At 39.0% G+C, this 15,373-nt stretch overlaps 1 protein-coding gene across 2 annotated transcripts in view; it reads right to left on the reverse strand.

Annotated features, from left to right (window-relative positions):
* PID1 (phosphotyrosine interaction domain containing 1) overlaps nt 1–15,373 on the reverse strand; it is a 192,196-nt gene that overhangs the window by 159,477 nt on the left and 17,346 nt on the right. The window contains exon 1 of one of the 2 annotated variants that reach the window (XM_006760403.2): nt 11,154–11,263. The exons of the other annotated variant lie outside the window; for it this stretch is intronic. The gene's annotated coding sequence lies outside the window, so the exon portion shown is untranslated. Of the gene's footprint in view, nt 1–11,153; nt 11,264–15,373 lie in introns of those variants that run through there. 2 annotated transcript variants of the gene reach the window in all.

Consider the following 15,373-nt stretch of genomic DNA (forward strand, 5'->3'; position numbering starts at 1 on the left):
CATCTTGGAACAACACTCCAGGAGGTCTGGCAACAACCTATCACCCCAAAGATGACCTGCATGAGGCTGCAACCAGTTCATATGGCCATATTAGTAAGGGGTGTCAGCTTTGAAGAAAATTATAGACATGCAGACAGTCACTGAAAGGGTCAATTTGCATATTCACTTTGAGAAAGAGGCCCTCCTTTAATTTTATGTACCCCCTAACATAAACTCACCCCAAAGAAAAGCAAGTAACAGAAGGAAGAGCAGGGAGAAGCAGGAGATACCTCATGATGGTAGGCCAAAAAACTCCCAGGGGATTCAGAGGGGCAGGGAGGCCATTCCAGATGGAGAGGTCAGTCAGAGCTTCATGGAGATGGTTCTCCCAGAAGCCCTGCTGTGGCACAGAGCAAAACCACCACTTCCCCTTGACCAAGAAACAACCTCCTCTATCTGAGAAGACCACGCTTTTTTGTTGTTGTTAATCCTCACCAGAGGATGTTTTTCCATTGATTTTTAGAGAGAGTGGAAGAGAGGGGAAGAGACACAGAGAGAGAAACATCCATGTGAGATAGATATATCGACTGGTTGCCTCCCACACATGTCCCAAAGAGGGCCAGGGATCAAGCCCGCAACCAAGGTACATGCCCTTGACCGGAATTGAACCGGGACCTCTTCAGTACATGGGCCAATGCTCTATCCACTGAGCCAAACCAGTTAAGGTGGGAGAAGACCACGCTTTTGCACTGATAGCAACTTCAGGGGGGACCTTTCTGGAATGGCAAAAGATGAAGGAGAAGCCAATAGAGATGGTCAGACTAACTGAATAAACCTTGGTTGTCAGTGGAGAATAGAGGCTGCCACCAGGTCACCTTCAAATCCTAGGAGCCTTCAAGGAGCAGCATTCTGTTTGAACAGGTAAGAAAGGGTTCTAAGGCAGGAGGAACAGCTGGAGCAAAGATGGGGAAGAAGGAAAACACGTGATCCTCTTCAAAGAGAAGAAATGAACCAATAGGTTGAAATGGAGGAAGACAAATTATGGAGGACAGATAAGTCCATGGCTATTAACACTAGAGGCCCAGTGCACAAAATTCATGTGTGTGTGTTGGGGGGAGGGGGGAGGAAGAGGCAGGGGGAGGGGTTCCACAGCCTGGCCTGCATCCTCTCGCAATCCAGGACCCCTTGGGGGATGTGAGGCCTAAACCAGCAGTCGGACATCCCTCTCAAATCCAGGGCACTGTATGCATCAGTGACCATATTTTTCATACAACTGAAAGGCATTTTACTATTGTATGGGCAGCTACATTTTTTTGCCCTGATTATAAAAAGTAGTACATAACATGATCCTTCTGAGGCAGTAATACTATTTTCCCCATCTTATGGGTGGAAAAACTGAAGCAAAGAGAAGTTAAGTAATTGACTTTGTCACACAGTTATAAGTGTCAGAATCAGGGCTGACTACAAAATGTGCAAGCCAGAGTCCATGCATGTCATTGCTTCATCTTCCTGTTTTTTCAGTGTTAGAGTATCCTTGCCAGGTTTTAAGTTTTAAATCTAAGAGACTGTTCCCAATATATAGGGTAGGTTCCTAGGCCTGGCCGGTACTCAGGGCCATCTGTGGGGCGACCAGCAGGCAGGGTGATCAGGATGCTTCCTGTCGGCACCCGCCTTAACTGGCAGCCTGGTGCCACCCACTGGCCGGCCTCACCCCCCCCCATCACCTCAGCTGGTAGCCTCCCTCAGGGCAGGGCGGGTGGGCGGTGGGGGACTGCAAACGCATCTGACCCCTGGTGTCAGTGCATGTTACAGCGACCGGTCGTGCCCTAGATCATTCCACAGTTCAGTCAATTTGCATATTAGGGTTTTATTATATAGAATGAGACAGCAGGCTACAGCTTGGACCATATCAAATCACCACTTGTTTTAATATATAAAATCTTTTGCAATACAGTCATGTCTATTCCTTTATGAATTGTCTGTTTTCATATGACATCCAAGTAGAGTTATGGTAGAGAATATTCCATAAAGTCTAATGAACTTCCTGCTCAGCCCTTGTGCACACACAGGCACACACACAGACATATAGCTGACCCCTGATATAGATGATGATGTAATGTTTTTAAAATATTCTAAAACCTCACCCTAACATGAATAAATTAAAGCAAATAGAAGAACTCAGTGGTAGGTCATGTGTAAGTAAGACAATGATCCACTTCAGGAACTAAGAAATCCCTTTACATCCAGAGAATAATAATAATAATAACTGAACCCAAACTTTTATTCATTCTGAGAACATATTAAAGAGCTTAGGAGAAAATATGCAGTCATCATCACTTTTCAGTGTTGCAGAGAGAACAGCAGACCCATGAAAAGAGCACCACAGTGCTGAATCACTTGGGTGGAAAAGAAGTAAACCAATGTCACATGAACACTTCCACTTACCACTTTTTTTTTTTCATTTAAGCGTGTCCCCTAAAAATACTGCCATACCAAGTTGACCTAACAAACATTATGCTCTAGGTAGCATGCAATTTTGGTTGAAGATGAAGCATTGAAGGTCAAGCAATTTGCAATGACCCAGTTTGTGCATTAAAAAAAAGAACAGTCTTTGAATCTCAGGCAAGTGCAAAGCTGTTCATTTGTTCCATGTGTACGTGATGTGAGAAAGAGGGAAAAAATGGACTAAATACAGAGGGAGAGGAGGAAGGAGAAGGAGAAACATCTATGGATATTCTGCTTAAAATTAAAAGCTCCCTTAACAGAAATAAGAATTTGGAGTATATGTGACATTTTGTAAGTAACTAAATTTGTATGCCCTCCACCCTATTCTCCCCCAAAACACAAAGGCTTTTTTTCTGAATTCTTAGCAATGTCTGATAAACTCTCAATTACTGAAACAAACAATGGAAAGGGGGCCTATGGAATTATTAACACTGCAGTTAATTTATACTGACATTGGAATCAATTTACTCTGACTTACACATAATCAAATTAATCATCCCAATTTTAATTAATGTCCGCCTTTTAGACTCCTCTACTAAATGGAGTCTACATGTTGGGAGGGGTGGAGCTAGCATCAAATTAATTAGTAACTTTGAAGGTTCATTTAAGTTCTTACTTTCATGTTAAAAATTGATGACATTAAGTTTCAACTTAGAGAGCCCTTTCTCTCCATTTAATATAGTTTATCTTACTTCTTTAAAATATTCTATTTCCTTGTTGGTCAAGAAGACAAAAATATCTTGGAGGTAAAATAAATCCTTCAATTACCAGGAATGGAATTTAAAAGCCTGCCTCTAATCATCCAATAAAGTTTTGTTTTGTTTTTTAAAGAGAGGCACCATAACTCAGTAGGATACAGACTTCATTCAAGCTTTAATTACTTTCAAAATCATCCAGCTTGATACTCTATTAACTGTTTAAAATGCCAAAACATATCATTGTTCAGTTGATCTTGGAAAGTTTCAAAAAAACACAAACTAGAGCCCAAAGATAAAAGGTCAGTGAATTGGTTACTTCCCGAATGAGATAAGCTTTTGAAAGAAAACAGGCTAGAAAAATTTGTTTGTGCAGGCCATAAAGTATAAGATTAATCCTACTGATCAAAGTAGCTTTGAATATTAATTTGGGAGAGGGATAAGTCACAAATGAGTAAGAAATTTTTTTGCATGAATTTATCTGCAAAGACATGAACTCTGACTCCACTTCTTGAATTTGCAAATAGGTCTCTAGCTTCACAGGGGAGAGATGGGCAAGGATAGGTGGAGATAAGCTCTGTGTGAAGTGTTCGCATAGCATTACTAGTGGGTCATGACATCACTGCTAGTACAAGTCTGACCAGCACCATAATCCTGGCTGTCCTACTACACATCTTGACCTTGGCCAACATCTTCCCTAAACCTGATTCCTTCCTGGAAACAGCCATCACATTAGTACTGACCTCAGGAATATTATAAGAATTGATGGAGCCCATTCAGCGTAGCTCAGTGGTTGAGTGTCAACCTATGAACCAGGAAGTCACGGTTCAATTCCCGGACAGGGCACATGCCAGTGGGGGGTGTGCAGGAGGCAGCTGATCAGTGATTGTCCCTCATCATTGATGTTTCTTTGATCTCTCTCTACCTGTCCCTTCCTCCCCGAAATCAATAAAAATATATTTTTAAAAATTATTGGAGATAAGACATGCAAAAGGCTCGGCCCGAAGAAAAATGTACTCTAAATAGTAAGTCCTATTATTTCTTGGTAATTAGCACTAATTATTTTTATTGCTTAAAATATTTCACTTGGTTCTGGACGGGAATGGCTCAGTGGTTGAGTGTCGAACCAGGAATCAAGAGGTCACTGGTTCAATTCCCAGTTGGGGCACATGCCCAGGTTGCGGGCTCGATCCCCAGTAGGGGCCGTGCAGGTGGCAGCCGATCAATGATTCTCTCTCATCATTGATGTCTCTCTCTCTCCCTCTCCCTTCTTCTCTGAAATCAATAAAAATATATTAAATATCTATATATATTCCATTTGATTTGAAAAGGACTCATTCAACACCCTGCCACTACCACCACCAAGGACTTAAATTTTGTTGTTGAAAAACCAGCAGGATGGGAAAACTATTCAAAAATGTTTCTTTAGTTAGGGTAGTGGTTCTCAAACTTGAGTGAGGCTCAGATTCACACAAAGAGTTTGTTAAAGCACAGATTGCTGGGCCTACTCCCAGAGTTTCAGATTCAGGGTCAGTGGGAGAAGCCAATAATTTACATTTCCAAAAAGTTTCCTAATGATTGATGGGAAAGGTCTGGAGATCACCAATTAGAGAACCACTACTATATAAGAAGTTTATGGTTTTTAGTTATGAATCTTTGGTTTAAAGGGAAAATAAAATGAGAGAGAGAGACAAATAAGAAGACAAACAAGCACAACTTCATCTGTCAATTGATGTTAATGCAATGGGAGCATAAGTGTAGTCCTTGTGGAAACGGAATAAGTTAGATATCTAGGGAAGCTATTATTGGACTTAAAAATGGGAAATGAGTACAACAAATAAATATAAATTCAAAACAAATTTTACATGACAATCTTAATCTCAAGCTCCATTTTCTAATATATAAGAAAAGGTCATAGTCAGTAGCAATAAAATTTAACTCAATCCTTCACTAAATTATTTAAAGTTGAAATTTTATTATAACTAGGTGGCTTAAGTCATTTAAAATATAGTTCTTGACTACCTTTATGACTTGCTTTTTTATAGCACTAATTTACAACACTTCATTTTTGAACTCCACATAGGAGTACACATAAATACTCATGCAACAAAGACACAACGGATAAGGTTTTCTTGCAATCCAAACCAACCAATATTCTTGGCAGTTTTATACTCATAAAGTATGCAGTGAGAACTCAAGGTAGGAATTCTACTTTCATCTATATCGAAGCAGTCTAAAGAGACAACACTGAACAATTTAGCCCTGCTGGAAATAACTTCCCCTGGCAACAACCCAAAGCCATTCAACCCTAAAAATATGCTATTAGAAGAAAGAAAATATAATGTAAGTAAATCTTCATTCACATTTTCGTTATTACAGATTTTAAAAAAATCACTTCATCCTGAGATAGCAGGAACATAAAAATGAGGAACAAATAATATCAATTTTCATTCCTGGAGTTTAGTATTTCCAGAAGCGTTTAACAAATAAAACTAATCCCCCCAAGACATTCTGTGAACAAATGATTTATGGTATAAAGAAAACAAGAGAGAGAAAAATGCTTGGAAATTGATGAATGTGATAATGTGATGTCCTTTTGTAGAACTCAATTTACCATCAAGTCATAATAAAGTATAGAAACCTGTTTTAACTCAAACTAACCTATTCTCAAGTACATGGTATGTCTCCACTGGATACAGAGTTCTAGGTTGACAGAGTATTCTTTTCTTTTAGCACTTAAAAAAGTCATCCCCAATGTCTCCTGATCTCCATAATTTCTGATGAGAAGTAGTGATAACTCATATCACTGTTTCCCTGTATGTAGATTCTCAGTAAACAGATTGTTTTCCTCTGGCTGTTTTTTTTTTTTTTATTTTTTTCATTACTCTGATTTTCAGCATTTTGATGACAAATAGCCTAAGTGTAGTTTACTTTGGATTTTTCCTACTTGGGGTTTCCTAAGGTTCTCATCTCTGAAACTTGATGTTTTCCAATAAATTTGGGTACTATTTAAACATCATTTATCATTTGTTTTCTGCCCATCTCTTCTCTTTTTGGGACCAAAATGATAGGTATCTTATACTGTGTAAGTGTCCCACAAGTTGTTGAGGCTCTGTTAGTTTTTTCAATCTTTTCTTCTTTCTGTGTTCTTCAATTGGGTTGTTTTCTATTGATTTGTTTTCCAGTTCACTGACCTGTTCTTCCTACTTCTTCAATCTGCTGTGAAGGTCCATATAGCAACGTTTTTTAAAATTTTAGATATTTTATTTTCCAGGTCTAGAGTTTCTATTTTATCCTTTTGGACAGTTTCCATTTCTCTATTGACATTTTCCATTTCCTCCCTCATAATCTTTAGTTCCTTAAACACATTTTTAATAGCTGCTTAAAAGTCTTTTTTTGCTATTCCAACATGGGTCTTCTTAGTGTCTGTTTTTATTTATTCCTTTTTCTCTTGGCTATATGTTTCAATTCCTTTTTTGTACACTGATCATCTTGGATGATACATTTTAGAAATCTGGATTCCATTGTTATTCTTTGACAAAACTGTTGGTTTTTGTTTGTAAGTACTACAAAAATCACAAAATGCATAAATCAAGCTTTATTTTTCCCATATGGGCAGAAAAGTTTTAGTGACCAGCTTAAATGACCAAATAAGAATCAAAATACCATACAATTTAGCTGCTGCTATTAATATAGAATATTTTTTATGTTTTTCAATATTTTTCCCATAGAAGTTATCATTTTACAAGAATCAAATATAAGACTTTTTACATTTAATACAGACATGATTTGATTCCATCTGCACCACTTCTGGAAAATTTGTTAGCCTCTATAAGCATCTGTTTTCTCACCTGTGAAATATTTGCAACAACAAGTACCTCTTAAATATAATAGCAGGTAGAGAGCTACTGCTCAGTAAATAGTTATTTTAAAGGCAGAGATTTCTGCCTTTGGATCATGAGGTGGAAAAAAATTTAATCCAACAACTAAAATATAGTTTTCTGTTCTGCCTAATTATAGACCAGCTAAAATCAAAACTCACACCACTTGCTATGACTCAGCATACTCCACATAACAACTAGAACACTATGCCCATAAGCTAAAAGAGTTGTAAGTCCAAAGAGAAAACTTGGGATTCTGTCCCCACACTGGTCCCACCTGAAATCTGTTCATTCTACACACAACCTGGCTGGCTAAACTCAGCTGCCCAGACTGGGAACCTGATTATCATCCTCCGCATTTCCTTTCCTTCCGAACCTGATGTCAATCCATTCTGCCTCTTCATTCACTCAAACCCTCTGCCACCTCCTCACCCCAGCAGTTACTGCTTTAGATGACATCTCCATCCCCTTCCACACCATTTCCAACAGCCTCCTCATTTCACTGCTTTTAGTTCCTTTTCTCTGCCACTCCCAGAATGATCTTCCTAAGAACACTCATCTGAGTCCTCTGTCTCCTATAAGCCACCAGTGGTTTCCCAGTACTTGAAAGATGAAGTCCATTCTCAGGAATATCCCATACAGGTCCCTTCCCAATCGTGCCACATCAACATTTTAGCTTCTACATTATTTCACTCCGTCCCTCCCACCCTCCAGCCTTACACGGTGCACTCACTCTGGTTGGGACGAGACTGAATTCATAGCTCTACACATGTTCTTACCCATGCCTAAGGTAGCCTTCTCTACCTAGAAAATCCCTGTTCATTCTTGAATAGCTGACATTCCCTCCTCTGTGAAGGATCTCCATCTAGGACAGTCTTCATAACGGTTATCTCATGTACTGTAATGACATGTTTACATGTCTGTTGTAGTCTTAAGACTATGAGCTCCCAGAAGACATAAACAACATCCAGCATAGCATCTGGCTTATGTCAGGTGCTTAATAAACATGTACTGAACTAATAAATGACTACGTGACATTTGAATATTAAAGACCAGAGATGAAAATCAAGAATGAAATAAAATATTTGCCTCACAGAAAATCCCACCACCCAAAGACAGTAATCAAAGAAAACAAGAAACAATGTGGCTTACTATTAAGCTCATTCATCTTTATCTGCATTTCTCCAATACCAAGAGGAATGAAAGAATTTTATTTTGATGAGATCAAGGATATCTATACTGGTCAAAGCCCAATTTGGTAACTCTCAACTTTTCCTAGCTCAGACATTTTAATTATAATGCTTTCTTTTTACATCATGAAAAGTAAAAAAAAAAAAATTAAAGTTCTTAATTGGGCTTTTGTCAAGCAACAATTAATATTGAATGGTTTAATCACAAAACTCATGTTTGGCAGTAGGTCTTGGCAGCAAGCCCCGCGTGTATTTTCTCTGGGACCAAATTACTCATTTCTAATACAAACATAAGAATAAAGCAAAAACCAGCATTGTGAAAACAAAATATGTTTCTTTTTAGTTCTCAACCAAAAATTAGTGCAACCTCATTTAACCACTATTTCAACTGAGATTTGGAGTTTTAATATAAGGCAAAGAAACCAGGATTTATCGTTAGGCACTCAGCATATCCGAAAGAACCTCATACTCAGTAGCCTTTTTCCAGTCACATTTTTAAGCAATCGAGCATCATTTTTTCCAAATACAGAACCAAATATCCCTGATTCTTATCCTCATCCAAGCAACTGCAACCAGCTGTGAAAACTAGAACTGGAAATCAAGTCTGTCTGCAGGGAGTCCCCTCAAAGCTACCAAGCGTGACTGTTTTCATCAACAAATATTCATGACCCTCACTCCCCAAATTCAAACTCTGCAGACCACCTCATAATTTTTTTTAAACCAATCCTTCAAAGTCCTTTAATTTTTCTTCATTTTAACGCAATTAAAATTATGTAACTGCTCCTAAGAAGGCTGCTTATCTTCTCTTTTTTGTTTGTATTTTTTTATTCCCCAAATGTTGTGTTTAGTACAAATGCAAAATTATCTCTTTTATCCCCATAATCTCAAGACATTGCCTAACCAGTCAAGGCAATTCTCCATTCTTTTAAAATTAAAACCATGTAGTCTTCCTTTCTCACTTCTCCTAGGAGCCTCATTTCCCAGACTTGCTCTCTGAATTCCCATCAGAAGGTTCCTACATAATCCTCCCCAACCCATGCACTGCTGCTGGCAGTATTAGGTATGACATCTGCCATGCCATTAGTCACTTCTGATGCTCAGAGAAATAGGGAAACCATCCTGGAGAACTTCAAAGCTCCACAGTCAGAAGCTTCAGGTAATAAAAACGTATGTTATTTGCTTCGCAACGATCTAAAACCAAAATCCCACATGTAGGTCTGACCTGTAACAAAGCCCATCTCTTGCCAGGAGACATGTTTTTCTTTACACTTAAAAAGAGCTGTTCAACCTAATTATGGCATTGGCATCTTCTCCTTGACGACACTCCTAAAAACCCACCTGTTGAAAACTCTTGTGCATGTAAGTCTCCCACACTCCATTTCCTCTGTGCTGTTCAGAACACACTATCTCATGAAGTTTCCCTCTTGGACACATGCCTCCCTCTTCCAAGCAGGGCCAAGATGAAATGATGTTTCTTGCAACACCCCAAGCCTCCTGGTAGTTATAGTTGTCTATCTACTCTCAAGTGCAAGGGAGACAGGCAACTTTGATTTACTTTCCCTAATTTCTCTCATAAACTTTCACTAACAGGAATAATCCTGGGAATAAAGAAATGCTACTCCTTCTAATCAGAATATAGCTTTGCACATTATATAAAATGTTTGACAAATCCTTAAAAATCATCTAACCTACAACACAAAGTACAGGAAAATCAGCATGGGAAGTCTGGGGGAAGGGCATACTGATCCCTGAATTAGCAACTGCTAAAGAATATTTGGACATACTTCCAGGTTACAAAACACTTTGACATATATGATCTCATTTCACATTCAGAAGAACTCTATTATTAGACTCACTTTACTATGTGAGGAAACTGAGGAGCAGAGGTTGGTGTAAGATGCCCAAGGTCATACAGAGATGACCTCGTGGGGCTGGAATTAAATGGAAATTTCCTGATTCTTAGTTCTGCCCAGTTCCCATTATACCAGAAATGCTTAGGCCAGGGGAATATTTTAGTCATTCTTATCATGCATCCCCCTACAATTTGGTTTTAGTTCGTTTGCTTGTTGGTTTCTTTTGATATTTTGTTTGTTTTATTTTGCAGACAGAACTGTGACAGGGACTTCTTCAGTTGGCCCTAGAAAAATAAGCTATTTGTTCTTTTTTTATAGAAAATAAAATAAAAATTTATATATATATAGCAATCCCTGATTCCTACCTGAGCTAGTGGGAGTTTAAAGAGCTGGAAGACTTCACTCATGGCAATTCCAAATACAAACCTTTACATTCAAGTGATGACCAGTTATCATCCAGAGTTATAGGAGCCAGAGCACCAGTAATCAATACCGCCCACCAGAAGGGAAGTATGCTTCAAACTACAGTGCCCCAGGTCGTGAGATAACATTACAATGGGAATTATGCAAGTATACACAATCTTCATTCATGTTACATTTAAAAAATGAATACATTAAAGGAACTAACAGAACACCATGCAATATCCCTACAAGGTCCATTTAGAGTTGCCGAATTTCACTGCACAGGAACACACATACACATAATTGCAGTATTAAGCCCGTTGCTTACATACCAGTCTAACAATAAACAAGCTGGGAGTCAGCTCCGCTATTTATGTTGTGCTGTGGGCACACACACCCTTTTATTATCTGAGGGACCAAAGGCACCACAAACCTTAGCGGCAATAAATAGCTCCAAAAGAAGAACCGTCCGCGGAACAAGTAAAAACATGAGTGGATTCCAGAAAGTACAAAGATTTGCTAAACAAAACTGCCCGGACAGAAGGATCACTTTAAGAACCTGCTCCGAATCCTTCAACTGAAGTTAAATGTTTTTGACAACTGGCAATAGTTAAAATTTCCCACTTTCTGATTATTCCAAGTGCTTACCTCTGCACATCCGGTCTCCAGCTGGTTCTGTCAGGATGAGAAATCTCCCAAGGAAAGCCGTTTCTCAGTCTTTTCAGGCCAATTTAGCAAATTTGCAAATGGGAGAAGGTTTGCTGTGACAAGGGAAGAGGAGGGTACTTTCACCAAACCACAAATACTAACCCACCAACTCAAGGACAGCATCCCTATCTCAATAAGGAAATGTCTACTCCAGGAAAACAGAAAGAAGAAAAACAGTTTAAAGGCCAGAGGATTTCCAAGTTAATGTGTTTATGGGACAAAGTGAATATAAAGCTCAGAGAGGAGCACAAATTCAATGGTGATGATTTTTAGAAAGTACAGAGTATCATTTAGGAGTAGCTTCAGTTGCAAATGAAAGAAAAGGCAAAATAACAGTGGTTTAAAGTAAACAGACATTTATTTCTTTCTCACAAGAAATGACGTCTGGGTAAGCAGCCTGGGGCTAGTGTGGCAGTTTCCTGGCATCGAGGTCCAACCGCCTGGCTTCCTGCTCCACCATCCTTAGAGCAGGACTCCCGAGATGGGCTAAAAGAGTCTTCCAACCTTCAGCCATTGCATTCTCATTCCCACCAGAACAGATGAATGGGATACAGAGCAGCAGGCCTCCTCCCTTTAAGCTCCCATCTGCTTACATCCCACTGGCTACAACTAACTAGCTAGATGGCCATAACTAGCTGCAACAGAACCTGAAAATAGCTCACACAAAATAGGCATTTGCCATTGTGCAAAGATCAATATGCCACAGTTCAAGAGACTTCAAGGCCCTGGGGTCCATGAAACCATCAAATATTTCAGAATTGCCTACATGAGCCAGCCACTGGGCTCTGCGCTGGGTGCCTGGTGAGGATCAAAACAGAACAGACACTGCCCAAAACCACCAGAAACGTCATTTGTGAACATGCATGCATAATTTGTTTTTCTTTACCATTTTACTTTGAAATAATTTCAAATTTACCAAAACATATCAAGAATAGTTATACCCTTTACCACATAACCACATTTGTTTTTAAAATATATTCTTGTTCTCATAATGCATTCACTTTCTCCCTCCTTCCCTTCTCCTTTTCTCCTCCTCTCCCCCTCCTGTCTCTCTCTTCTCTCTTCTCTTCTTTCTTCCCTTTCCTTTCCTTCCCTTCCCTTCCCTTTCTTCTCTTCTCTCTCTCTCTCTCTCTCTCTCTCTCTCTCTCTCTCTCTCTCTCTTCCTCCTTCCATCTTTCTCTCTCTCCCTTCCTTGTCTCCTCCCTTCCTTTCTCCTTCCATCACATGCATTGGAGAGTAAGGTACAGATAATAGATGTCATTCCCCTTTCATGCCTAGAAACTTCAATATATATTTCCCAAGAACAAGAACATTCTCTTGAATAACCATAGTAAAACTATGTCACCAACCAACTCAATGAAGTCTTATGCTATTGCAATAATTTTCCTAGTCCAGCATCCAATTCAGGATCTTGCACTGCACTTGGTGGTCATGTCTGGAACAGTGTCCTGGCCTTTCTTCATCCGTCTCAGCATGGGTATCTTTAAGAGCATGAGCCAGTTATTTGGTAGAGTAAGTGCTCCTGGACAGGAACACTCTGCAAGTGGTCCTTCCCAGTGCCCCATATCAGGAGGCACAGGATAATGGTTTGCCCCATTCTGGGTGATGCTAAATTTGATTGTTTAAGATGATGCCCATTTGATTTCTATTTTCTTTTTTTCAATTGATAATTTGTGGGGAGATACTTTAAGATGAAGCAAATATCCTGTTCTTCATCAAATATCCACCCATTCCTTTTAGTATTCAGTAATGGTTCTTGCTTGGACCAATTATTATTATGATGGGTGCAAAATAGTGATTTTCCAATTTCATCATTTTGCCTTACTTATTAGTTGGCATTGTATGATAAAAAAAGAGCTTTCCTTCTTGCCTATTTACTTGTTTTATATCAGTTTATAATAGTGTGCCCCATAGATTCTTATTTTATTCAATGATCTATAATCCACAACACTTGTTATTTATTCTGAGGCTCAACATGTACCATATTTGGCCAATGGAAACCAAGCCAGCTTCTGTGTCCTTTTGACGTAATCCTTTTAAATTTTTTGAGAACTTCCTTGCTTTGTAGCACAACAAATAATGTGTTGAGAAATCCTGGAAGCCTCCAGGTTTCTTGAGGATGCCCAGCTGCAGTTCAGTTTATCCTACCTAAGGAAAAGCAATCTAACAATTTCTCCCATCTGAAACTCCACCATAATCAATTACCAAGAAATAGATATAACTCTAATAAGAAAGTTTCCATATTTCATATTTTAATTAATTATACTTTATTATGAATGGTTCTGACTGTTGATGTCTCTTACATTCCTGAAATTAAGTATAACAAAAATAAGCAGGCAATAACTTGGGTACAAGGTAGATATTTTAACTTAAATGTCAAGGAGACCCAGGACATGTTCCAAAGAGCTAAATATGGTCACATGGAATTGTGCACATCCCTATTAATTGCTGGCTCTAAAGACAAATGAAAAGAGTTTCTCTCTCTCTCTCTCTCTCTCTCTCTCTCTCTGTCTCAATACAAAAGTCAACGTCTACTCTTAGCATTCTTACTGATTTATAAAGGCATGTATGTCTTACTACTCACTTTTCCTTACACAGAAATTAAGAGAGTTGACAAATAATTATACAATGTCACTCATTTACTGGAGCACTATATAAATAAATATGTTTCATGGGCTTGTATTGTGATCCCAGCTTTATACTCCAAGCATTGTGCTGGGTACAGTGATACGTGCGATGAGGAATAAAGACTCAGCCCCTAACTTCTACAGCTTAAAGACTTATGAGATGAAAGTCCACAAATAATTCTAATAAACACAACAACTAGAATGAGCTAAGGGATATAATTGCAACACAAGAACAAGCTGTGGATCACCAGAAGAAAGGAATGATTGATTGCAATAGGAGATCAGGAAAAGCAAAAGAGGGACAGTTTCCTCTGCTATGTCAGAATTGTGGTCCCCTGGGCAGAGCATATGGGTAATGAATAATATTTCAACTAAGGAAGCAACACAGCAAAGGCATCAAACATCAAAACACTAAAGTGCAGTGAATGGCCCAGGGTGCATGAAAAGATGTAGATGTAGGTGAGGATGGTGGATGAATTTGAACCCAAGCATCAAAACTACTCCTTAGCATCTGATAAGGACACTTCTTCACAAACACTGACCACAAAAGGGAGGAAGGAAAAGGTTCTGCCTAATCACCAACATTTTAATTCATTGGCCTTGTTCCATACAATCTTCTCATATCTGATGTGCAAAAGACTGCAGAAAGAGGAGGAAAAAAGCAACAAGAGCTATAAACTAGGTAACATTTTCCCAAACAAGAAATTAGCCAAATAGCATCTGTCCAAACAAACATAAAAGTTCTAAACCTCTGAACACTGAGATGAGATTTTTGTTTTCACCACAAAGTCTCCTTTTTCCCCCATATTTTTGGCATTCTCAACACATGCCATTGGACAAGATGCTTTTATTGAAAAATGGGCTAGAAAACCATCTGATACCATATCAGACCAGCAACAACTGATCGTTCATGTCAGAGGACTGTGTCAATTTCAAGATAACTGCACCAAACCAATGGGGAAAAGCATCAAGGTTCTAAGACAAAAGAAGAAACAGAATCTGGGGATATCATCTGCCGTTATTAAACATTTAGCACCTGTAGTTGAGACGATATAATGCCTGCCATTTTCCCCCTTGGCCTTGCTACCAGAACTCTGACTCAATTGGGGGGTAAAGTTTGCACAGTTAAATGAAATATTTGTTCTCCCAAGCAACATGTGGCCAGTTAGCACAGCCCTCGCCCCTAAGTTGTTAAGATCCTCCTGAGTAGGATGCGAGGGAAAGCTTTCATTTCCCAACAAAAAGGACCTCATCTTTCACCATGCACCACATCCAGGACGGAAGTTTCCTCCATGATAACAACAATGGACTTTATATTTAACTCCCTGAAACCTTCTTGAGCATGTGGAGTTTCTGGAACCACTTCTTTAGACCCACCTTATAATTTAGTTTGGTTCCTCACCCCAAAATAAAATATCAATAAACATTTGCTGAAAGTAAAGCCTGAGAGAAAGGAACATGAGAAGAAGCACTGAGACCCATTTCAATTAAATTCAGGGTGCTTTAACCCCTCCTCCCCGCCCCCCCCCCCCC

This window comes from Myotis davidii, unplaced genomic scaffold (genome assembly GCF_000327345.1).
Source record: "Myotis davidii unplaced genomic scaffold, ASM32734v1 scaffold370, whole genome shotgun sequence".
NCBI classification, from domain to species: Eukaryota; Metazoa; Chordata; class Mammalia; order Chiroptera; family Vespertilionidae; genus Myotis; species Myotis davidii.